We start from the raw sequence: 26,886 nt of genomic DNA, 5'->3' as shown, positions 1-26,886 counted from the left end.
AAAGCCAGGCACCCTCTGAAGACTCTGAATAAATCCCTCTCTGCTTCTTCTAGCTCCTCGAGGCTCCAGGCAAGCCTGGCTTTCTCTGACCTGTTGCTGCCTCCCTCCAATCTCTGTCTCCATAGTCACCTGGTTTCTTCTTTTCATTTCTCTGTGTCTGCTCCTCTTCTCATAGAAACCCAGTAATCATATTTAGAAGCCACTCAAATCCAGAATGACCTTATCTTAAATACAACTGCAAAGACTATTTCCAAAAATGGTTACAGTGTGAGGTTCTGGGTAGACATAATTATTGAGGGATACTGTTCAATCTAGTATAGTGACCTCATATTAGGAATATTCATGATGATAATGATTAAAAACATCTAGTTAGCACCTGGTAATAGATGCTTAGTAACTAATAGTTCTTCTTAAGCACTGGGTTTCAAACACAGGTCTAGACCAGGGATAACTGTATTAGATTTGCCATGGAGACATTTGAGAAATACAAAGTCTAAGCTGCTCAACATATGACTTTTATTGTCATTCAGTTATCCTGGGATGAGGCCCTAGAAGCTGTCTTTTTCAAAAGTTACCTAGGTGATTCTGAGGTGCATTCAGACATTGAAACAACATTGTTTGGCTAAGAATGTATTACCTCATTTACAGAACTGAAACTCAAGAATGTCTCATTTGCATAAAATGTGAACATATACACTTGCTATAGCCCACATTTATTTACAAATGATGATGCTAAAATTAACCCAAAATTTCAAAGGAAGGCAAAGACTTAAGCAGGTATATTTTGGAGCCAACATTTACTTTTCTTATTCCACTTTCAAATCTCCAGGAAAACTTTTCTTTTGTTTATTATGAGTTTAAATGGAATAAAAATATTATTAGGAGAAAGTTACAATGAGGAGCAAAAATTATAGCCACACTCTCTCAAACCATTATTTTCTTCTGCATATTCTGCCTAGTATGCATTTGAGCTTCTGAAATCTCTTATTTATTTCTTCAACACTTCTTTAAATGAAGTCATTTTTAAAATTAATGTTGAATATTTTTTTTTTAAAGTTTACATAGTTTACAACGTATTTTTCTCTGTAAATTCTGCATCTGATTTCTGAATCTTACACAAATTTCTTTCTCACCAAAGACTACTGAGCAAACACAGTTGTTCTTTCACTACTTAGTGGGACTACTGGCATCAGAAGTGTTCAGCATTACAGGCAGTGAAGATCATAGTGACAGTGAAATTACTGTGAATGAAATTCATTTTGCTGATTAGAATGCACATTTACTCCTGGGGTTCCCTGTTCTATCGTCACCATCACTTGTCACACCTACTTTCATGGGAATGTACAAGGTTATGTCAAAAGAAGAAATTAGTCTCATATAATAATTCACATCTTTAAAACATTTAGAATTAAAAAAAATAATATTCTGCTACCTTTTCTGTCACCCTTGTGTATTAGCTTTGGCAAGTGGATCTGATGTGTGAAAATACGATGTGGATATCTGCACTTTCAGCAAGACAATACACATTTCATTCTAAGACTTGAGTAGATTCTTTATGCCGAACTCGGGGGGAGATAAGCTAACTTTTCCTTGAGTTGCCAAGGGCAACCTCATTGCACATGAAATTAGGAACTACTCTAAGAAAATGTCTAGACATATTGTTATATTTCATTTCAGGGAAATATTCACTTATCTGTTATCGCCTACTGTCAAAACACTGCTGATGAATACTGCCTATCTCTTGAATCAGGTATCTGAGCTCTATGAAAGACTGAGCATAATAGAAGTGATAATATTTTCATGTAGCAGGAAACTTAATTTTGGCATAGAATTATCAAGTAGCATGAATAAATTTGACTCATTTATATATATATATATAAAATATATAATTATTATTGTAAATTGTTGCTAAATGTTCAGGTAATACCTCCACTTATTTCCTCAGAAATGTTATTCTATTGAAGATTTCCTTCTCTGCCTCTTCCTTCTATTTTTGTTATATATGCAATCCAAGTTATGTTATATTTGTTAATTTTTCACAATAGATGCTAATTTATGTCATTAATTATATTCTCTATACTTAACTATGAAGAGTCTTAGTTACTCTTAGTTCATGTCTGTAACTGTCACTATGATATTGACTGTGAAAGTCAAAGGTAGAGACTAGCACGCCTCTCATGCAGTCATATCCTGGCAGTTACCAATTCTCAACTTTTGGCATGGTGGTCTAGAGTCATACTCAGAGTGAGTCAGAAACTAGAGAGGACACATTAAAACACAACTCATGAAAGACTGGTGAGTAAACCACAGTTCTGAAGATAAAGAGCTGACATATTATAAGTTCTAGCTCTTCAGGGAAGAATCCAAATCCACCTATTGGAAAGTCTATACGAGAAATCGAGATATACTCTGGCTGGGTAGTTGAGCCTAAATGAGAGCAAGGGTGCACATCAGAGGTGGACTTCATATCCGGTTCCACGTAGGTATTCTTATGACCCTGTGCGCATGATCAGGAAAGCATCTTTTCACGGGCAGAGTTGGAAACAGAGTTGGGCATGTTTCTGAAAATTTCTTTTCTTATAGTACGTTTATTGTATTTTTCTGTTAGCTCAGGGAGTTAGGGCTGGGGAGTGGTCAGCAATGAAAAGCAAGCTGTGGAGAGATGTGGCAGCAGGTGGGTATTCTTCCTGGAAGAGGCAAGCTGTGGAGAGATGTGGCAGCAGGTGGGTATTCTTCCTGGAAGAGGCAAGCTGGAAAGAAAGGGGAAGGGCAGAGGGACCGAGGGAGATGCTGAGAAAGGAACGGAGGGAGCAGCGGAGGAGGCTAGGGCTCCTTGGAGACCTGGGTCCAGGAGAGGAGGAAGGATCCTTATGACCTTCATTTTCCTGTATATTTACTGGTTTGGGGGAGAAGCGTGCAGGGCAGGGGACTGAGCTTTAGACTTGAAACAGACCATCCTTCTAATGTTAATAATTTATATCTTGGACATCACAGAATTATTTAGAGTTTGACTTTGCATGTCATGATGTCTTGACTAAATTTCTAGGCCCTGTCTTCCTGGGTTGAGTTTTAGAAACATTCTTATTTATTTATTTATTTATTTATTTATTTATTTATTTATTTATTTTGTGATGGTGTTTGTAGACAGTAGTTCTCATGTATTACATTCTACCTGAAGGCCACTTTAATAAGTTTAACTTATTTCCAAGTTCCAGTGACAATGGATGGGTTCCCCTTTTGTGCCTATTCAATTTCATATGACTGTCACACACACTTTTCTATACCTGGTTTATGAGTAATGGGACTTTGTGATTTTATATGGACTAAACAGAATGAGGCCTTACTTTTTAACCTCTCGCCTTGCCTAACACCTATGCACGCAGAGTGCCTATTACGATGAGATATAAACTTAACTTTGCCCTCGGTAGCCGCATGGCATGGTTAATATTACAGTTGTGGTAGAGTATAGCTGCAGCTACTGGGAGGGACCACTTCGCTCAGTATCGGGGACAAAAGGAGATGATGGTGATACAGAGAAATTTTAATGTTATGTAGTTCAAAAAAAGGAATTGTGTTTAAACAATATTCCCCAAATCTTTCCACTAAGTTGTTGACGATTCAGTGGTGGTGGGAGGAGTTAGTACATTTCAAAAAAAAAAGGAAAAGCTTGGAAAAAATTGCTGTGGGGAAGCCTGGGGCGGTGTGGAAGCATGCCACTTTTTTAAAAGTGATGTTTAATGCAGAATCTCACAGTAACTACTTAGAGCAGTGGTTCTCAACCTGTGGGTCGCAACCCCGGCAGGGGTCGAACGACCAAAACACAGGGGTCGCCTAAAGCCATCGGAAAATACATATTTATTATACAATACATTTTTAAATAAAATACGTATTTCCGATGGCTTTAGGCGACCCCTGTGTTTTGCTCGTTCGACCCCCGCCAGGGTCTCGACCCACAGGTTGAGAACCACTGACTTAGAGGAATCTCTATGGGTCAGGTTAGCTGACCAGGGGCATCAGTCTGTTTTTAAAGTCTTCTAGAATTATTTCACTTTGAAAAGCATAATTCTTTTTTTCCCCCATTTTACATGCTTTTCTTTTCAGCAAAGCCAAAAGAAGCTGGCATTTCCAAACCAGTTTAACTGATATCACATGATAATATGAAGAAATGATATATTGAGATAATTAGAAAACTAAACAATTAAATTGATAAGGAAAAGGTTTGCATTCCCAAATGTTTTGGCTTCATTTTCACACAGGGATCCCCAGGAGAGAGTCAGGTCATGCCTATGTTTCTTATTTTTCTGCTCTTGGCCATTGCCATCTTTAATCTGTAACACGTAGGAACACTTAGGTATACTTTGAGAGTCTAGAAAAGGAAGACTGACCTATTATCTGAAGCAGTGGTTCTCAACCTGCGGGTCGCGACCCCAGCGGGAGTCGAACGAGCAAAACACAGGGGTCGCCTAAAGCCATCGGAAAATACATATTTATTATACAATACATTTTTAAATAAAATATGTATTTCCGATGGCTTTAGACGACCCCTATGTTTTGCTCGTTCGACCCCCGCTGGGGTCGCAACCCGCAGGTTGAGAACCGCTGATCTAAAGCTTGTTGTTCTACTTTAATTTCCCAATGTGAACGAATGGTAACTTTTTCTGATGATTATTTGAAATGAACTCCTCTTCAAGGTCAACCTTCAAATTTATAGATCCATAAGTATATCGACTCTATAATAGACACTCTAGATCTATAGTTCACAGATTATGATAGAGTAGTTATGTATGACATTCATGCAAGAAGAATGACATCTAACCTTTTCTCTATAGTGTTCTTAAGAAGTTTTGAAAACAGTGCTAGCCTGGGAAATCAGAAGTACTTCACGTTCTAAAATTAATTAGCAAGCAGCATAAGAGGAAATAAATATAAACTTGGTTAAAATGTAATAAACCTTTCAAAATTTCTGAGCTCAGCTACTAGAAAACAAGGGAGATACACAGAGGCCAACAATGAGGAAAATGGAAAGCCAGAGGGCATGAACTGAGGTTTGGGCTGCCCTGTGAGAGTCTGAGGAGGTGAACAACAGGAAGGCGGGTTGGAATGGCTGGGTGCGGACAGCCGATGGGGCTTCACTGGTGAGGATTTGGAACTGTATGTACTAATCTTCCCTAGACTGCTGTTTTTCACTACCAATCATTTCTGTTCAATACTGTTTAATAGCTTTAAAATAATATGTTGACCAAGATAATTGTCTGATAGAAAGAAAGAAAAAAGAATGAATGAAAGAAGGGAGGCATAAATAAAGGTACCTTTGTGTGCATACCTATCTATAAAATACAACAACATTGTGTTTAAAATACTTTTTAAGTATTTATTTATACTGTTAATTGTCCTTTTTTAACTCTGAATTTAATCTTATTTTTTATTTAATATGATCCTCAAACTATCATTTAGTTTTTTTAATCTAAAAATGACATTTGAAGAACATGACTTATATCTTATTTAATTAATATATATTTAATTACTTCAAGCACTTCAAAATATGAAGCACCCCACCTTTATAAGAAATCACTATAGGCTCAAATTCTAGCTCACAAAATGTTTGAAAGAAGGTGAGAGAAACAATGAATCACTTCAGTTCATTTCACTAAAAAAATCATAATTAGAATAAAAGAATAGAAACACTGAGAAATCTCTGAATATTACTTGGCTCCTCTCTGATTTTGTCTTTGACTTTGTGAAAGATCTATCTTTTGGCTCTTTGCTCTTCAAAATACAGCTTTTTTATTTTTCAGGATTTTTTTTTAATGTACTGCCTCAAATAGTTTGTGGAATGAAGATATGAATTATTAAATAAGTAACATCTAATGTTTATAGTCTGAAATAAAAATATTATGGGTATTAGAAATAAAAAACCTTTCTGTTCTGTTTCTAATCCCTGAGGTGAAATGTTCTCTTCTGTGACTCCATTCTCCTCCTGATCTGAAGAATTGAAGGCGATTTTATCGGGATGATTAGCTGCTTCTCATAAGGGATGATCTAGCTGAGTGTTTGAGAAACACCATAGGAAAACATTAATAATTCTTTCCTATTTTGCCTCTCCTTTTTGGACCCAATCAAAATGTTACTTAAATTTATTGGAACTGATTTTTGTATTTTTTTCAGAGTGAGCATTTTAAACTACACAGTAAGCAATGAGAAATAGATTGATTAATCTGCCCACTCTTAAACCTATAAACATGTGGAAGCTTTATACACAATTAAAAATAATCTAAGAGAGGTGTCTGTATTGGGCACAGTATTATCAAACAGTGAGCACCATAGGAAAAAACAACTTTAATATTCAAAATATTAAATTACCCAGTACTTATGCCATTTATTTTAGAAAGCCATATTTTTCCTTTTAAATAAAGAATTAGATATATCCATATCTGTATCTATATTTATATCTACATAAATAATTATATGTAGTTTTTTTATTTTAGAGTCATCTATTCTAGTTGTCTTAGAATCTCTGTCTTCTTCACTATTAATTAGAAAACTTATAAAAAGCTAATAAAATTTTTTTTTCACCTGGCCTTCTATAATATGGAGTTCTGGGACTTTTAGTAGAAGAGTAGTTTATAACTTTGCTCAGTATTTTTCTTCCCTGGGCCACAACTTTGTCATCAGAAGAATGCCCAGCCTTATTCTCCAAACACTTTGTGATGACCCAGGACCCAAGTAAGTGAGTGTGTCTCAGGTTTCTTCATTTCCTGGGAAGACATAATTGCTTTCAGATTTTTTTTTTTTTTTTTTTTTTTTACTTCTGAGCTCTGACTCATTAAAATGTGTTCCTACTGGTGAATGTTATATAGAAAGCGATATGTCACTTTAAAAATATGTTTTTAAATAAAAAAAAAACTTTTTTTTTTTACAGTTTATGATTACAGTTACCTCTTTGAATCAATTTTTACATAGTTTCTCTTGTTTCCCCCAGGTTTTAGAAGCCCCCTAACACATTTCCTTTCGGCGTATGGCGATTCTTAGCACTTGGAGTAAAGCTCAAAGGAGGTAGCACATTCTTCAATTAGTGATCCTTCATTAACTTAGAAGTTTTCTTTAAGAAAGGCACTAATAATATATGAAAATTTTTGTTTGGGGGAGTTTCACATATGTTTCAAGTAAACTATATTCATATCCCTCAATATCCACCAAAATCTTTTACTCAATCAAAAGTAAATTTGATTCAATTTTATTATATAGAAGTATGGAATGTGCTCATTTCATTTTAAGGTTACCTAAGTGATTTAAGGCAGCATTTGTCTACATATGTGAGTTGTATATTGACCAATAATTTTTACCCTTAGTTTCTTCTACTAAAACGTCTTTTAAACCCTTTTTATTTTGTGTATTTTCCAACATACCTATAAGTAAAATAGTAAGGCAAATCTTCATATATGTTAGTTATCCAGCTTCAATTCTTAACAGTTTAACAATTGTCTAATTGACCACACCACCCCCACTTTCTTTTAAGGTAAAACATTTTAAAGAAAATCTCACATATCTTGGCATTTTTCTCTTAAGTTCAGCAGATATACATGTAACTTACAAGAATCTTTAATAAATGCATTGTATTTTTACTCAAAGTTTAAACTAATTTTTAAAATTTTATTAACCATCCACATTTATATGGACCTGTTTCAAAGATGTTTTTTAGAGTTCCTTTGCTAAAATCAACCAAAAAGGGCCACGCATTGCTTTTTATATTATTGCTTTTTCATGTCATTGATTTCTTAGAGAAATCAGGTTGTCTTTCCTTAAAGAATGTGTTAAATTTGACTTGTTGCTTCCAGTGATGCCATTTATCTTAACCTATTATTACCCATAGATCTTGCATACTGGCAATTTAATTAGGTTTAGATTTAATTTGAGGGGAGGGCAATAATGTTTTATGTACATTATATCAGAAATCTGATGATTTATATAATTGTCTCACTTATTTTTGATGTTTCAACTGATCAGTAGGTACAGATAATACCAATGTGACCCCTCTTTTATAAAATTTCTTGTCAAATTTTATTCAATGGTTCTAGTACATCATCAGTCAAGGTTCATTATTTTATTATATGGTACAAGTGATAATTTATTTTCTATCAGGGGTTTTGCATGTATTAGCTGGAATGCTTCTTTAGAGAATCTCTTACACATTGGCTGTTTCTTATCTTGAAATATAATTTGTTCAGGAGAGGTAGTATAAATGATTGATTGATTCCTTTTATTGTTGAGTTTTCAAAATAAAGAGTTTATTCTCTGGTAACATGCAATGCAGATCCAGTGTGTGTGTACTTGGGGGAGGATAACATTTTGAATTTATGGATTTTGTATGTTTAATATGTTTCTTTTTTCAATTAAGTATTATTTTAACATTTTTTATGGAGCATGTCTACTAATTCCCTCAAGCTTTGGCTGAAAAAAAAATTTCCTCTTTAATTTTGAAGATAATTTTGCTAGGTATAGGATTCGAGGTGTGTGTGTGTGTGTATGTGTGTGTGTGTGTGTGTTTCTTCAACACTTTAAAAATTCACTCCACTTTATTATTGCTTGTATAATTTCTTCTATAGCTAATGTATTTCCTCAACCCATGGCTTATTTCAAGATTTTTCTTTTCTTCTTCTTTTTTTTTTTTAATTAATTGAGAGGCAGGGAGGCAGAGAGAGAGACTCCTGCATGTGCTCCAACCAGGATCCACCCGGCATCCCCCATCTAGGGCTGATGTTTTGCCCCTCTAGGGTTGCTTCTCCTTTGCTCAGCAACCGAGCTGTTTTAGCACCTGAGACAATGCCATGGAGCGAGCCATCCTCAGAAGCTGGAGCCAACTTGCTCATCCAAGACATGAATGACTGCAGGATGGGAAATGGGAGAAGGGTGGAAAAGTTTCTTCTGTGTGCCCTGACCAGGAATCGAACTTGGGACTACCACATGGTGGGCCGACACTCTACCGCTGAGCCAACTGGCCAGTGCCTCAAGATTTTCTCTTTGCCTTTGCAGATTGTATATTATATAACCAGGTCTAGTTTTGTTGGTATTTATTTTGCTTGGTGTTTTCTGAGCCCTTGGATCTGTCATTTGGTGTCTGTCACTAATTTTGGGAGGTTCTTGACCATTATTACTTCAGATATTTCATCCATATATTTTTTTTTATATGCTTCCTTCTCATATTTCAATGATGAGTAGGCTACCTTATAAAACTGGTCCACAATTCTTTGATATTATGATTTATTTATTTATTTTCCTTTTCATTTCTGTTTGGGAAGTTTTCATTTACATATCCTCAAGCTTACTGAATTTTTATTGACCATGTGCAATGTACTGATGAGCCAATCAAATGCATTCTTCATGTTTATGTTAATGTTTTTAATTTCTAGTATTTTTAAATTTCTTTTTTAGGTTTGCTGTCTCGATGCTTAGATTACCTCTTTTTTTATGTAGTCTATTTTTTCTATTAACCTGTAACATGTTAATCAGTTATATTAAATCCTTGTTTGTTAATTCAAACATCTTAGTCTTATCTGAGTCTAATTCTGATGCTTGAATTGTCTAATTATACTGAGTTTTTGGGGTTTTTTTTGCCTTTTGTCATTTCTTATCATTTTTGTTGAAAGCTGGACATGTAGTATCAGGAAATAGAAACTGAGTTAAATAATCCTTTAGTGTAAGGATTTATGTTAACCTAGTTAAAAACCTAGAATTCTGTACACAGCAAAATTATTTTCAAAAGTAAAGGAGAAATCAAGATTTTTTTCAGACAAAAACTGAAGGAATTCCTTATCAGCCAACATGCCTTGTAAGAAATATTAAAATAATATTTAATTCAATGTTTGGTTTCTTGTTTTCTGCAGCTATATGTGCCAAAGATTTCAAATTCCTTTAGAATCCTGGCATATGTTGTTTCTCTTAACTTTGGATTTCCCTGCATATTCCTTTTGAGAGAGAATCTATGTCTTACACCTCCTCTAGCTATAATTCACTCTTAGTATACTAAAGCCCTTGTTGTTCGTTGGGTAGATGTTAAGAAGGAGGAGAATACTATAATCTTATCTTAATTCTAGGTCTTTTCATAGACTTGCATCTCTGGGTTGTGATTTTTTTGTCTGTGAGAAATTTTTACATCCTTATTGAGGTATAATTAACGTATAATAAACTGCACATATTTAAATAATTTGATGGCTTTTGATATATGTATACAATCATGAAACCATCACTACAATCAAGGAGACAAAACATTTCCATCATTTCAAAAAATTTCATTGTGGCCTCTTGTAATCCTCCTCCTCATTCTACCTCTGGCCCCAGGCAACCACTGATCTGCTTTCTATAACTATAGATTATTTTGCTTTTTGTAACATTGTATATAAATGAATCATAGAATATGTACTTTTGTGTGTGGCAACAACTTGTTTATTTCACTTGGCATAATGATTTTGAAACTTATCCAGTTTGCAGTAGAAATTAATAGTTTGTTCTGAGTGGTATGGTATTTCTCCTTTTATCTGCACTTTCAGTTACTTTCAGTCAACCATGGTCTGAAAATATTCAGTTCTCTGATAGGACCAAGACACCACTGCTTTTCAGTTTGTACAACACTTCTTGTAGGAATGAGAGTGATAATGTCCAAGATCTTTCAGCTAAAACTGGAAGACAGATTCGGTATTCTTATGGAATCCTCAAATTATTCTATCCTAGAATCATGAGAGCACCAACAAATTGGACTATATATCATTTATTTATTTATTTATTTTTTTAGGTTTTTATTTTATTTTATTTTTTTTTAAATAAATTTTTATTAATGGTAATGGGATGACATTAATAAATCAGGGTACATATATTCAAAGAAAACATGTCTAGGTTACCTTGTCATTAAATTATGTTGCATACCCCTCGCCCAAAGTCAGATTGTCCTTCGCCACCCTCTATCTAGTTCTCTGTGCCCCTCCCCCTCCCCCTAACTCTCCCCCTGTCCTCCCTCCCCCCACCCCTGGTAACCACCACACACTTGTCCATGTCTCTTAGTCTCATTTTTGCATAAGGTAGTTCTATTTGCAGTTTTTTGAGGAATCACCATACTTTCCTTCATAATGGGTTGTACTACTTTACAGTCCACCAACAGTGAATGAGGGTTCCTTTTTCTCCACAGCCTCTCAACATTTGCTATTACCCGTCTTGTTGATAATAGCTAATCTAACAGGGGTGAGGTGGTATCTCATTGTAGTTTTGATTTGCATTTCCCTAATAACTAATGAAGCTGAGCATCTTTTCATATATCTGTTGGCCATTTGTATCTCTTCCTGGGAGAAGTGTCTATTCATGTCCTCTTCCATTTTTTTATTGGATTGTTTGTTTGTTTGTTGTTGAGTTTTATGAGTTCTTTGTAAATTTTGGATATTAGGCCCTTATCTGAGCTGTTGTTTGAAAATATCATTTCCCATTTAGTTGGCTGTCTGTTTATTTTTATATCAGTTTCTCTTGCTGAGCAAAAACTTTTTATTCTGATGTAGTCCCATTCATTTATCTTTGCCTTCACTTCTCTTGCCATTGGAGTCAAGTTCATAAAATGTTCTTTAAAACCCCAGGTCCATGAGTTTAGTACCTATGTCTTCTTCTATGTACTTTATTGTTTCAGGTCTTTATATTAGGTCTTTGATCCATTTTGAATTAATTTTAGTACACGGGGACAGGCTGTAGTCGAGTTTCATTCTTTTGCATGTGGCTTTCAGTTTTCCCAACACCATTTGTTTGAAGAGGCTTTCTTTTCTCCATTGTGTGTTGTTGGCCCCTTTATCAAAGATTATTTGACCATATATATGTGGTTTTATTTCTGGGCTTTCTATTCTGTTCCATTGGTCTGAGTGTCTATTTTTCGGCCAATACCATGCTGTTTTGATTATTGTGGCCCTATAATATAGTTTAAAGTCAGGTATTGTAATGCCCCCAGCTTCATTCTTTTTCCTTAGGATTGTTTTGGCTATTCGGGGTTTTTTATAGTTCCATATAAATCTGATGATTTTTGTTCCATTTCTTTAAAAAATCTCATAGGGATTTTGATGGGAATTGCATTAAATTTGTATATTGCTTTGGGTAATATGGCCATTTTGATTATATTTATTCTTCCTATCCAAGAACAAGGAATATTTTTCCATCTCATTGTATCTTTTTTCGATTTCCCTTAACAATGCTTTGTAATTTTCATTATATAGGTCCTTTACATTCTTTGTTATGTTTATTCCTAGGTATTTATTTTTTTTGTTGCAATCGTGAAGGGGATTATTTTTTTGAGTTCGTTTTCTAATATTTCATTGTTGGCATAGAGAAAGGCTATGGACTTCTGTATGTTAATTTTGTATCCTGCGACCTTACTGTATTGGTTTATTGTTTCTAATAATCTTTTTGTGGAGTCCTTCGGTTTTCGATGTATAGGATCATATCATCAGCAAAAAGTGATACCTTTACTTCTTCTTTTCCAATATGGATGCCTTTTATTTCTTTGTCTTGTCCCTGATTTAAGGTAGAAAGTCCTCAGTTTTATGCCATTTAAAATGATGTTGGCTGATGGTTTATCATATATGGCCTTTATCATGTTGATATATTTTCCTTCTATACCCATTTTGTTGAGAGTCTTAAACATAAAATTGTGTTGTATTTTATCAAACGCCTTTTCTGCATCTATTGATAAGATCATGTGGTTTTTGTTCTTTGTTTTGTTGATATGGTGTATTACGTTAACCGTTTTGCGTATGTTGAACCATCCTTGAGATTCTGGGATGAATCCCACTTGATCATGATGTATTATTTTTTTAATATGTTGTTGTATTCGGTTTGCCAGTATTTTGTTTAGAATTTTAGCATCTGTATTCATTAGAGATATTGGTCTGTAGTTTTCTTTCTTTGTGCCATCCTTGCCAGGTTTTGGTATGAGGGTTATGTTGGCCTCATAAAATGTGTTTGGAAGTATTGCTTCTTCTTCAATTTTTTGGAAGACTTTGAGTAGAATAGGAACCAAGTCTTCTTTGAATGTTTGATAGAATTCACTAGTATAACCGTCTGGGCCTGGACTTTTATTTTTGGGGAGGTTTTTAATAGTTTTTTCCATTTCCTCCCTGCTGATTGGTCTGTTTAGGCTTTCTGCTTCTTCATGACTCAGTCTAGGAAGGTTGTATTGTTCTAGGAATTTATCCATTTCTTCTAGATTGTTGTATTTGGTGGCATATAATTTTTCATAGTATTCTACAATAATTCTTTGTATATCTATGATGTCTGTGGTGATCTCTCCTCTTTCATTTTGGATTTTATTTATTTGAGTCCTGTGCCTTTTTTCCTTGGTGAGTCTTGCCAAGGGTTTGTCAATTTTGTTGATCTTTTCAAAGAACCAGCTCCTTGTTTTATTGATTTTTTCTATAGTTTTTCTGTTCTCTATTTCATTTATTTCTGCTCTGATTTTTATTATCTCCTTTCTTCGGCTGGTTTTGGGTTGTCTTTGTTCTTCTTTTTCTAGTTCCTTAAGGTGTGAAGTTAAGTGGTTTACTTCGGCTCTCTCTTGTTTGTTCATACAGGCCTGAAGTGATATGAACTTTCCTCTTATTACTGCTTTTGCTGCATCCCAGAGATTCTGATATGTCGTATTTTCATTTTCATTTGTCTGTATGTATCTTTTGATCTCTGCGCTTATTTCTTCTTTGACCCATTCATTTTTTAGAAGTATGTTGTTTAGTTTCCACATTTTTGTGGGTTTTCCCCCCTCTTTTTTGCAGTTGAATTCTAGTTTCAAGGCTTTATGATCAGAAAATATGCTTGGTACAATTTCAATTTTTCTAAATTTGCTGATATTGTCTTTGTGGCCCAACATATGGTCAATTCTTGAGAATGTTTCATGTACACTAGAGAAAAATGTATACTCTGTCGCTTTGGGGTGAAGTGTCCTGTAGATGTCTATCATATCCAGGTGTTCTAGTATTTCGTTTAAGGCCACTATATCTTTATTGATTCTCTGTTTGGATGACCGATCTAGAGCCATCAGCAGAGTATTGAGGTCTCCAAGTATGATTGTATTTTTGTTAGTTTTTGTTTTAAGGTCAATAAGTAGCTGTCTTATATATTTTGGTGCTCCTTGGTTTGGTGCATATATATTAAGGATTGTTATGTCTTCTTGATTCAGTGTCCCCTTAATCATTATGAAGTGACCATTTTTGTCTCTGAGTACTTTTTCTGTCTTGTAGTCAGCATTATCAGATATGAGTATTGCTACACCTGCTTTTTTTTGGGTGTTGTTTGCTTGGAGTATTGTTTTCCAGCCTTTCACTTTGAATTTGTTTTTATCCTTGTTGCTTAGATGTGTTTCTTGTAGGCAGCATATAGTTGGATTTTCTTTTTTAATCCATTCTGCTACTCTGTGTCTTTTTATTGGTAAGTTTAATCCATTTACATTTAGTGTAAGTATTGACACTTGTGGGTTCCCTACTGCCATTTTATAAATTGCTTTCTGTTAGTTTTGTATCTAGTTTGATTCTTCTCTTTTGTTTTTCTATCATTTGTTTCTGTTTGTTTGTGTTCCATACTTCTTTCCTCTGTTGCTACCTTTTTTAAGTCATGTGTTTTTGTGGTGGTTTTTTCTAGGGTGGTTACCATTAAGTAATGAAAAGGGTACCTACCATATTCATTGTAGTACCCTATCTTATAAGTATTTCTGCACTTCATCGTCCTTTGCTACTGTTAATCTCCATTCTCTCCCCCCTTTTTTTTTCTTTTGTTGTCACAGTTTAAGTTTGGTTTTATTGTGTTCTTGGTGGAGCTGTTACTTGTGGTGTTGTTTTCTTTTGTTCTTTGAATCTGGTTGGAAAACCCCCTTTAGTATTTCCTGGAGTGGGGGCTTTCTGTTGATAAATTCTCTCATCTTTTCTGTATTTGTGAATGTTTTTATATCTCCTTCATACTTGAAGGATAGCTTTGATGGGTATAGTATTCTTGGCTGAAAGTTCCTCTCTTTCAGGGCTTTAAATATTGGGGTCCACTCTCTTCTAGCTTGTAGAGTTTCTGCTGAGAAATCTGATGATAATCTAATAGGCCTTCCTTTATATGTTGTACTCTTCTTTTCCCTGGCTGCCTTAAGAATTTTTTCTTTGTCATTGGTTTGTGTCATCTTTATTATGATGTGCCTTGGAGTGGGTTTGTTGGGGTTAAGAAAACTCGGTGTTCTGTTTGCTTCTTGAATTTGAGGCTTTAGTTCTTTCCACAGGCTTGGGAAGTTCTCGTCTATTATTTGTTTGAGTATATTCTCCATTCCATTTTCTTTCTCTTCTCCCTCTGATATACCTATTATTCTTATGTTATTCTTTCTGATGGAGTCAGATAATTCCTGTAGGGCTTTCTCGTTTTTTATTATTTTTGAGTCTCTTTCTTCTTCTCTCTGTTGTGCCTCAAGTTGTTTGTCTTCTATTTCACTAATCCTATCTTCAATCTGGGTTGTTCTGCTAGCTAAGCTTGTTACCTCGTTTTTCAGTTCGTGAATTGAGTTTTTCATTTCTGTTTGATTTGTTTTTATAGTTTCAATTTCCTTGGTAATATATTCTTTGTGTTCATTGAGTTGTTTTCTGATCTCCCTATATTGCCTTTCCGTGTTTTCTTGTATATCTCTGAGTATTTTTAAGATTTCTATTTTAAATTCTCTGTCATTTAGCTCCAAGGCTTCCAATATGTTAAGTCTTTTCTCCATAGATTTTTCCACATCTATTTGTGTTACCTCTCTTTCTTTTGTATCCATAATATTCGATTTCCTCTTTCTTATTGGCATCTGAGGGTGGTCTTGTTGATAGCACTAATTAGAATTAATAAAGAGTAAAAAGTAAAAAAACAAACAAACAAAAAACAAAAAACAAAAAACAAAAAAAAAAAAAACAAAGGGTAAAACACCCCACAAAAAAAAGCAGTAATAATTTATTATTTCCCCCTTTTTTTTTCTTTCTTCTCCTTCCCTCCTCTCCCCTCCTCAGGGAAATATCGTGCCTATAATGGAGGGCCTGGTTTGCGGTGAAGAGTTCAAGGGGCAAAAAAAAAAAAGGGGAGTAGGGACCTACTAAATGCAAAAAAAAAAAAAAAAAAAAAAAAAAAGGAAGAAAATCTTAGACAAGCATAAGTTGATCTGCCTGCGGGTGATGGTCAACTAAGAGATATAATGAGAGGGATAAGAGGGAACCAGAAAAAAGGACAAAAAAAGGAATAATAAAGAAGAAAAAAATAAAAATAATAAGTAAAAATATGTTGTATTAAGTGGAGCAAAGACCAAATACAATGGAGACCTTGGGTTGGGAGGACCCAAAATGCCACAAAAATAAACTAACAAGAAAAAAACAAAAACAAAAGCGAAAAAGAAAAATAAAGCCAAAAAAAACCTTGAGTCCCAAATTAACTAATTTGTTCGTGATTGAGGATTAAATGGGAGGAAAGTAAAACGAGAAAAGAAAAAACGAATAGAAAGGAAAAAATAAGAAAAAGAGAAAAACGAAGGAAGAAATAAAAAAGGAAGAGAAAAAAACAAAATAAAGCAAAAAAAAACAAAAACAACAAAAAAAAAACAAAAGAGGAGAGAGTGAGAGTTAAGTGTCCTGGAGTATAACCCCAAAGGAGGGTGAGGATGAAGAAGAGAAATAAAATGTAACACTTATGAGTAGTGTAGTTCAAGAAAAGGGAAGCATAAGATGGGCAGAGAATAGAAGGACCGAGGTGGGGGAAATAAAGGCAATAAGATAGAAGAAACAAACAACAACAACAACAACAACAACAACAACAAAAAAATTAGTGGAACAAGTTGTAAAGTCTGTGGATTTTTCTTGATTTTGAGATGTTAACTTCTTCCTTTTTCTTTTCTCTCCCTCTTCCTGGTCGGTGACTCTGTACCCCAGGCTCTGCCCCTGTGTCACATTTAGGTAGGGATTTGCAGTTGATGGGATTCTATGGCAATGTCATATAATTGGCTTTAGTCTTGCTGGTAGTCAAGGCTTGTTGGCGTTTGCAGGGTCCAACGATGAGAGAGTTTGCTTTTGTGGATTCTCTCTCCTAGTCCCCCCTTCCTGAATTAGCAGCCTGGTGATCCAGCTATAAGGCTGCCACTGCTTCTGCCTGGGGAGTAAGAGGTTCAAAGAGCTGGGAAATCCCCACTCTATCCCCACTCAGTGCAAGGCTTTGGGAAGGGCTCTGACAGTCAGGGCCTCCAGTGTAATCAGGCGGGGGTGGGAGTCAATTGTTGTCAAGGTGACTGTTCAGCGCCTAGCATTCAGTTGGACCTCTCAACCCAGGCTTTCCACACTTTGTAGCCTGTTTTGGCTGGTAAGAAGTGGCACTAGTCTCTGCTTGCGACTAGTGTGGTATAGATCTTATTATCTGCCAAGTCCTTCTTGTTAGCGTTTATCCCTGAATATGGAGGCTCTATCAATCAGAAGTTGCCCCCGCCCCTTTAGCGAGAGGCACTAAAAAATATCACGCCTCTTGTCTTGGGTCGGTGAACTGAGAGAGATCTTATCAATTAGAACCGAGGGTGCGCAGATTTCACGGGTTAAGTTAATTTTAGTAATTGGGTCGCAGCTGTGCTCCTGAAGGTATTTCAGGCTGCCTGCGCGCGCCCCTCCCCCAACGCTTGATTGTTAGCTTGAATGGCTGGGTGAGGTGCCCCGCCCGCGGAGAGAATCTCCCAAGTAGGGAATACCGCCCTGGGGCCTCTCCCGCTCCCCGTGCGCGGGCCGCTGGGAACGTTAGCGGTGCTCGGTCTGCAATGCTCGGTCTGCAACCAGACCGGGCGCGCGCCAGCGGCTGCTCGCCGCTCCGGAGTGTGGGCGGTGCTTGCTCTGCAACCGACCCGGGCGCTGCTCGCGGCGGCTCGCGGCGGCTCGCGGCGGCGGCTGGCTGCGGCGCGGCTGCTGCTCGCGGCTCCCGAGTGCGGGATGACTTACCACAGGCGCACTTCCTCGCGGCTTGAATGAACGTCCCTGCGGTAGCTTCCTCCACACCCTCGTCTCTCAGATTCAAGTGATAACAGTCCTTTTGCTTTCAGTTTGTGTGGAACTCCGTAATGCTCCGAAGATAAATTTTCCTGTTTCTAGTTGATAAATTTGTTGTGATTTTGGGGAGATCTGTCGGACGCGCTGCTCACGGCGCCATTTCCGTGACGTCACCCTATATAATTTAGATATAACCCAATTTGTATTTTATTGATTCCTTGCTTTCTGGGAAAAGATACCTTGGGCTCATCGTGTACATTGTCTTTGCCAAATCTGAGATGAATCATTTCCTCAAGGATATCTGAAAATAATAATTAAAAAAAAGAAGAATAAAATATCCTTGTTGAGAGTTTAGCCAAGCTACTCTCTGGCATTGCTGTCTCAACATCTCTTTTGTTTGGCCAGGTAGGCTGCAGGGGCTTTCAATGACATTAGTTCCCTCATACCAGAGTGAGCCCTAGACAGCTGCCCGCAGAGTCACAAGCAAATGTAAGTTCCTGATAATGCTTACTCAATAGCCCTTTTGATCAGGAGTCTTCCCAGCCTCCCAATGCCAGTATGCCTTATAATGCCCCTTGGATAAGATCCCTGTGGTGCTTACATAAATCCTGTTCTTTTGCTTTGAATTGACGGATCTGGCATTATCCCAGGAGCCCGGAAGCACTCTATCCACAGACCCTAATGAAGACATGTGCCCAGCTCCTCTCTCTCTCTCTGTGTCTGCATGCTGCCTTGACATCCCTGTGTAACCCCTTGAAGCATGTTGTCCCCTTCCTCCAGGATCAGTGAGTAATAAACTGAGAAATGAACATGTCTATTTAAATTTCTCATATCGTCTGTTGCTGAAATGTGGTTCATAATCCAAACTTATTTTCCATTTAACAAATGTTTATTTCACGTAATTATAACTATCCTTGTATAATTTTCATATTTCTTGGAAGATAGAAACAGGGTCAGGCAAAAGTAAGTTAACAGTTGTTCATACGAAAAGTAATACAATAACTGATAATTATACAAGAATAAACTCTGTTTCATGTACTCACAACTATAAATCTACTTTTGCCCACCCTGTGTGTTTATAAAGTATAATCTATTGATAATTATTAAGCATGATTTATTTCTTTTTAAGAGGTCAATGATACTTATTAAGCACCGACTCTGTGCTCAGTATGGTTCTAGGTGCCTAAAGGTATATATTATTATTGAACAAAATTAATGACATTTCATTATAAAAAGAATAGGCCAAATCCAGTAAACCCTAATAAATAATGTATATGAAGTGTTATGAGCTCCTAGGTACCATGAAAAAAAGAAAAATAGGGGATAATAAGAGAGATCAGGAATGTGTGTACACATAATTGCATCATCAGGTTAAGTCTGATTGAGTAACAATGAGTCAGACTTCAGTGGGTGAGGGGATTAGCCATACTGATATCTAGGCAAGAGTGTTCTAAGTATATTTCATTTGCCACTTATCCAACTAATCAACAATCACTGTCCAAATAAATAGTAATAATAACATTTCCCTAATGTTGGATATATCAGTGAGGTATCACCTTAAAGTTATCTGTAATATTTTGAAGATCTGGAGCACTAAGAAGTTAAGAGATGTGGGTTGTTAAAGAATTTATTTTTTGCTTAGAACAGAAAGAAGCCCTAATCTATGAAGGACAATAATTGTGTTATATATAAAAGTATTTCTCTTTTTAAAAACTTTCCAAATAATAATTTTTACTGGATGTGTCTACAATAAATCAAAGGTGAAACCATACTTTGTACCATCAGTTTCTGATATTTTCTTAGTCATACTTAATAAAAAAAATAGATCCTTGTTAAGTCAAATTCTTTCACGTGCATAAAGACAACTAGGAAAGATCACTAAATGTGATCTCCAATGCAAGAAAATAATTAAGACTTAATTATTAAACCAAAAATGAAGTTGCCATTTCTGATTTTATTTTTGTAAAAGAAAATTACTATAATAAAGTCTCTTGGAACAACTTTGAAAAGGGGAAGGCATGGAAAACCAGAAGTATGAGATAATCTAAAACAACATCATGAACCACCCCCAAAAAAGAAAAAAAATCTTTTCTGAGCTGGAAACAAGACAAAATCATCATGAGTATATCAGTTAAAATTTTTTTCATGTATTTTTCCATTTGGACAATTTAACATATCTTTTGAAGTTGCATATGCTAATTTACAATGTTTGAAAGTGGAATTTTAAAGAGACCAATCATAATATTTCCTCATACATGAAAGTCAAAAGACTTTAGTATACATTGCTTTGTTAATTAGTTACAATTCTAAGTTTTAGACAAGGGAGAACTTATTATCCGAACAAGAATTAGAGAGGTTAAAAGATTGATTCTAACTTATAATACAGCTAAAATTAGAAACCATATTTTACTGACTTAGTCTAAGAAACTCTTTTTGCAAATTATTTGTTATTTAAAATGAATTTTTGTCAAATTGTCAGCGTGAGTCCCTGGTACTTTTAAAACAGATGGCTTTGGCTTAGGAAATTATGGAATTATAATGTGAACTAGGCAAAATAAGGTCACTTAATTTTTCCATTTAAAGCTAACTATTAAATTATCAGTTCTCACAACTGACATTATTATTATTATTATTATTATTATTATTATTATTAATGTGAGAGAAAGTGAGACAGTGAGACAGATTCCTGCATGTGCCCTGACCCAGATATATCCATCAACCCTTGTCAGGGTCAATGCTTGAATCACCCAAGCTATCATCAGTGCCTGAGGCTAACACTTGGACCAATTGAGCCACTGGCTGCAAGAGGGGAAGAGGGAGAGGGAAGGAGATGAGGAAGGGGAAGAAAATCAGATGATTTTTTTCTCACGTGTGTCTTGACCGAGGATAAAGCCCAAGACATCTGCATGCTGGGCCAACACTCTATCCCAAGAATCCTCCCTACATGACAGTTAATGATGCTCAAAATTCTCTGAGATTTCTCTTCAAAAGGATAGGTATATATTTTCTTCCTTTTGAATTTCAGTGGGCTCTGTGAGTGCTTGACTTTTAGATTATGATGGAAGAAATGTTGGCACATTTTCTGGGCCCAGGTCTTTAGAAACTAGAAGTCATCATGTACTTTGTCCAAACATCTTGCTGGAAAAATCATGTGCAAAAGCCCTGGGGCAGGATGTAGGGGTCTGGTAAACACAGCCTTCCATCCATCTCGGCAATATTGACTAATCAGACTCATCCAGGCAGCTTAGTGACCTAGTAGATGCCAAGTGAAATTGTACCATCACACAGCACAACCACACCCAACTCCTGATTTACAAAACAGTGGACGTGGCCCTGGCTGGTCACTCAGCGGTAGAGTGTAGGCCTGATGTCCCGGGTTCGATTCCCAGTCAGGGCACACAGGAGATGTGCCCATCTGCTTCTCCACCCCCCCCTCTCCTTCCTCTCTGTCTCTCTCTTCCTCTCCTGCAGCCAAGGCTCCACTGGAGCAAAGTTGGCCCGGGCGCTGAGGATGGCTCCATGGCCTCTGCCTTAGATGCTAGAATGGCTCCGTTTGCAGCCGAGCAATGCCCCAGAGGAGCTGAGCATCACCCTTTGGTGGGCATGCCGGGGGGTGGATCCTGGTTGGGCACATGTGGGAATCTGTCTGTCTGCCTCCCCCCCCCCCCACTTCTCACTTTGGAAAAATTTTAAAAAAAGAAAGGAAACAAACAAAACAACAAAACAGTGGACGTACTAGAACGATTCTTTCAGTTACTCTGTTTTGAAGTGGGTTTTTATGCATCAGTAGGTAAGTGAGATATCCCTTCCCTTGCCTGAATTTCTTACTGGGTTATAGGACTCTCAGGTATTTCTATGTAAGATGTTCATGAAATCTAAAAAGGGAAAGATTTCTAAGAGAACATCTGTTCTCAAGTACAGCAGGTTCTTGAACAACATTGTTTTATGATTGTTTAGATGAAACATTGCTGGGGAAAAAAAAACTGATTTCTGCTGGGGCTGCTGTCTGTGTGGAGTCTGCACATTCTCCCCACGTCTGCGTGGGTTTTCTCCAGGTCCTCGGGTGTCCTCCCACATCCCACAGATGTGCACATGAGGTGAACAGGCATGTGGCACTGGCCCAGTCTAAGTGGTTGTGGGTGTATGTGTGAGCGGCCCTGCAATGGGAGGCCTGTGCTGTCCAGGGTGGGTTGTGTCCCAAGCTGCCTGGATGGGCTTTGGCAGCAGTTTCCCTGACCTGGAATTGGCTGGTTGGAAAAGCATTTTCTTACTTGGTTTTATCTATCTTTGTTAAATGTATGTATGGCTCACATTTACTTCATGTTTAATATTAGAAGTGTTTTGGGTCTTTATTTTGTAATTTGGTGATGTTTTTGTGACCAGGAATATGTCATAAGAACTTAACTCTTGTTTGTAGTATTAGCCTTTGATATAATTAGTTTCGCTTTATGTCGTTTCATTTAAAGTTGCAGTTTCTAAGAACCTAGCAATGACATTAAGTGAGAACTTACTGAATTTCTCCTGCCACAATGTAATCTTCCATTTTACTCAGTCATTGATTCGGAGCTTGAATCTCCCTGCTATAAAATAATGTCCCGGTTATTTCTCAGCATATGGATCAGTGTCCCTTCCCCACTCCTCCTTCCATCTGCTCTCAAAGGAGAAGATATAATCAGAACTCGTAACCCTCTTTGTTTGTTGTTCATCTCAGTAACTCCCCTTTATTGACGAATTACACCTGGAAGGCCCTTGTACAGGTGATCAGAACAAGAAGAGACCATTGTGATGTGCAGATGCTAACTGTCCCTAGTCCCACTTAGCTCCTCATTCTTCATACTAGCTGTGAACAATCTATGTAGCCAGTTCGAACCCCGGTTTTCATTAGGAAAGTGACATCTGCAGCACAGGCACCACCACAGAAGGCCACTCTTATAAATGCATACATCATGACTGGGAGAATAGAAATAAATGAAGCTCTAGCATAAATATGGCCAATAGTCTTTATCTTGTGTGTAAATTTCTGTTTATTGGTCAGGGGCCGAATGATGTGCTCTATTTTGAAGAATTCTGACACTGAGCTCAGAGGAATTGCTTTCAAGGGTCAATTATTGGTATCTTCCATGAGCATAAAAAAAGGTATTTGCTATTAATAGCTGATTATCTTTTCCATAGATCAGAAAGACTCCAAGGGGAATATTGTTATGTACCAAAGGGACAAAGAAGAGTGGTGGATTTGGCTTGCTTGGACCATCAGTACTGAGGCCCTGATGGTGGTACACTAGAGCAGTGGACCCCAACCTTTTTTGGGCCCGGACTGGTTTAATGTCAGAAAATATTTTCATGGACTGGCCTTTACGGTGGGATGGATAAATGTATCATGTGACTGAGACAAGCGTCAAGAGTGAGTCTTAGATGAATGTAACAGAGGGAATCTGGTCATTTTAAAAAATAAAACATCATTCAGACTTAAATATAAATAAAATGGAAATAATGTAAGTTATTTATTCTTTCTCTGCGGACCAGTACCAAATGGCCCATGGACTGGTACCAGTCCGCAGCCTGGGGGTTGGGGACCACTGCACTAGAGAATGACCATGGAGTTCCAGAGAGTCAGTAAGAAGTATCATGCTAACTGTACATTTTTCTAAGGGCTAGTGTCCTCTGCAGCTTCTCTTGGGTCATTGTTGGTGTGAGTGGATTTTTTTTTACAATAACTTGTGTTCAATTTTTAAAAAAATGTATTTACTTAATATATTTTTTCATATGCATTTCACCACAAACCTGTGATAAAGGGAGGGTAAGGACTGGTATTCTTTTTCCAACTGAGGCAATAAACATAAAACAGGCATCTTGTTCACTATAATGCATCAGGAGGAGAATCACGGTTTCCTGATGGTGGATTATTGTTCTTTTATCCCACAGTGCAATCCTCAAACTTGATGTTCTTTCAGGACATCCAAAATACTAGTGGATGCTTTGCTCTAAAGCAGGGGTCAGGAACCTTTTTGGCTGAGAGAGCCATGAACACCACATATTTTAAAATGTAATTCCATGAGAGCCATACAATGACCAGTGCATGTTATGCATTATCCAATAAAAATTTGGTGTTGTCCCGGAGGACAGCTGTGATTGGCTCCAGCCACCCGCAACCATGAACATGAGCAGTAGGAAATGAATGGGTTGTAATACATGAGAATGTTTTATATTTTTAATGTTATTATTTTTTATTAAAGATTTGTCTGTGAGCCAGATGCAGCCATCAATGAGCCACATCTGGCTCGTGAGCCATAGGTTCCTGACCCCTGCTCTAAAGTATGCATTATCTCTTTGCAGTAAAACAGAAGACTTAAAATAAAATACTCATTTTTTTATTAAAATTCCTAGCATGTTTGATGTGACAAGATAAGAAGAGGAGAACTTTAAAAGGACAAAATCTGTTTGGTCTTCAAGGTTTTCAAAACGAATTGCTACAAGCAACTGAAAATACAAAATAGACAGTGTAATGTCTATAAAACTGTGGGCATATATACAGGCGACCAAACTTCACTTCTACTGAAACTTGATCAATAGTTCAAAAACATGTGTTGAAAAATTAATGTTACACCTGTCAGAATGAAATACAATTCACCTTTATAAAAGGAAAAAATCCGAATGTCAGCTTTCAAATGACAAAAGTTTAAAGATAAAACTAAATGGATATTTCTCAACTGAAATAATATCCCAGAGACAGTATTTCCTAATGAAACATTAATATAATTCCTTTTTTATCCTTCCTGTGTCTCTTTACTCTAAGGTTCATAGGTCTACAGTCAAGTCCTGATAAATGATCCCAATTTCAGACTTGAGCCAATGAAGAATTAATAAGGAAATAATATTATCTCCCAACATTCAAAGTTCAGTACTATTGGGAAGATGATTAATAATGCTTCTAAGTTTTCTCTCTTGCTGCCTATTTCTGACCCTTTTCCATTAGATATTTTGCCCCATCTCCTACTTAAAATCATGAGATGATCTTGTTGGGGAAGTATAATCAAGAACAATATCTTCTTCCAACCCAGTAAATCTCTCTACAAATATAGTAGAGGAAAAGAAAACAATTACTGAATGAGCATTAAATCAGAATGTGATGCACATTGCAGGCAATCTGCTAAGAGGTTGCAAGGACAGAAAGCAATCACACCCTTTTATAAGGTCGATCAGGTAGAACCTATTACACACATGGTTTCAAGATAGTGGAATCAGCAGTCCTCAGGTAAGATGGCTTCACAGCACATTTTGCCACAAATAATTCATCTTCACTCTATCTGGTAGGGAGAGTGGTCATCTGTGTTAGCTAATTGTCTTTGTTTGGAGAAAAAACAGGCATATATTTATAGCAGAAAGTAGTTTTACAATTTGGAGCAAGACACCTACCTAATTAGGCTCCCATTGAAACCGGACTCTTGAGGTGCTTTCTCCTTTAATTTTTGCAATTCCAAGAGAAATCTCCCAGGTTCTTGAGAATGACCAAGATCAGAAAGTTGACAAAAGCCTATAACTAGTCTTCAAGATTTATATACGCTTTAACAAAAGAAGCAAGTACATATAAGTTTGCTAAGGTAAATACTCGAAGAAAAAAGGAGGATAGCTCTCCCTTGTTTTCAACAGGGAGAAGTAAGCCACTTATATTTTACTTGTATTTGTCCTTACAGTTTTTAGACTTACTGATGCAGATAGCTCATTTTTCTATAGTGCTTGGCCACACAGGAGGCTGGCACTTTTAAGCCATTGGATGTCCTTCCATTTTAGAGGTAAGATATTAATGAAGTGTGATAAGGTTATTTTTTAGAATAAGATCACACAGATTTTATTCATTGATTATACAGGCAGAGGAGAGAGAGGGCAAGGAAGAACAAGAAGTATCAACTCATAGTGGCTTCATTTTAGTTGTTCACTGCTTGTCATATGTGCCTTGACCCAGCGAGCCTGGGGTTTTGAATCAGTGACTTCAGCATTTCAGGTTGATACCCTGTCCACTGTGCCACCACAGGCCAGGCAGTATACTGACTTTATAAATTAAAAAAATATATTATTTTTCCATTGATTTGAGAAAGAGAGAGAAAGAGAGAGACTTTATACATTAAAAAACATTTTCCATTGATTTGAGAAAGAGAGAGAAAGAGAGAGAGAAAAGCATCAACTTTTTTCACTCAGTTCCATTTAGTTGAGCACTCATTGATTGCTTCTCCCAATGTGCCCTGACATGTTTGATCCCACGACCTCGATGCCAGGCTCAATACGCTATACACTGAGCCACACAGCCAGGGTCTAGTATACTGATTTTACTTATTTGAAAAATAATCAGTGTCATATACTGTTTTTAGTTATTGAGGAAAAAAAAATAGCCAACCAGGTTGTTACATGATAAAGAGGAAGAGAAAGCAGAAAAAAACTATAGTCTCTTTCAATTATTTTGCACAACTAGAAGCCTGCCATGAATAGGAAACAACACCTAAAATCTCAGGTAATTGCTACCTTTTATTTTAATTTTCTGAAGACATTTCAGGTCTCTTAAAATCAATTTTCAATTGACAGTTGTGTTAGGTTTACTCTTGAAAGCCCACACATCAGATTATTTGGTTTGATTTATCAGATTGAAATGTATGGAAATCATCACTCCAGTTGTGACTTCAATCTTTTTTTGTGGAGTCCTGGCATTGGGACTGGCTTTTTACTGGCTCTGTTCTCTCTCCCTTTCATAACTTTCTTTCTCATGTCTCCAGCTCTCTCACACTTGAGCTCTCTCTCTCTTTCTCTCTCTCTGATTTCTGCCTTAATATTGGATAAAATGTCAAAATGCTACCTACCTTAATTCTATCCACAA

The sequence above is a fragment of the Saccopteryx leptura genome, chromosome 5, assembly GCF_036850995.1.
Source record: "Saccopteryx leptura isolate mSacLep1 chromosome 5, mSacLep1_pri_phased_curated, whole genome shotgun sequence".
NCBI lineage: Eukaryota > Metazoa > Chordata > Mammalia > Chiroptera > Emballonuridae > Saccopteryx > Saccopteryx leptura.
The sequence above is the reverse complement of the archived record's forward strand: the minus strand, read 5'-3'. Positions refer to the sequence as shown.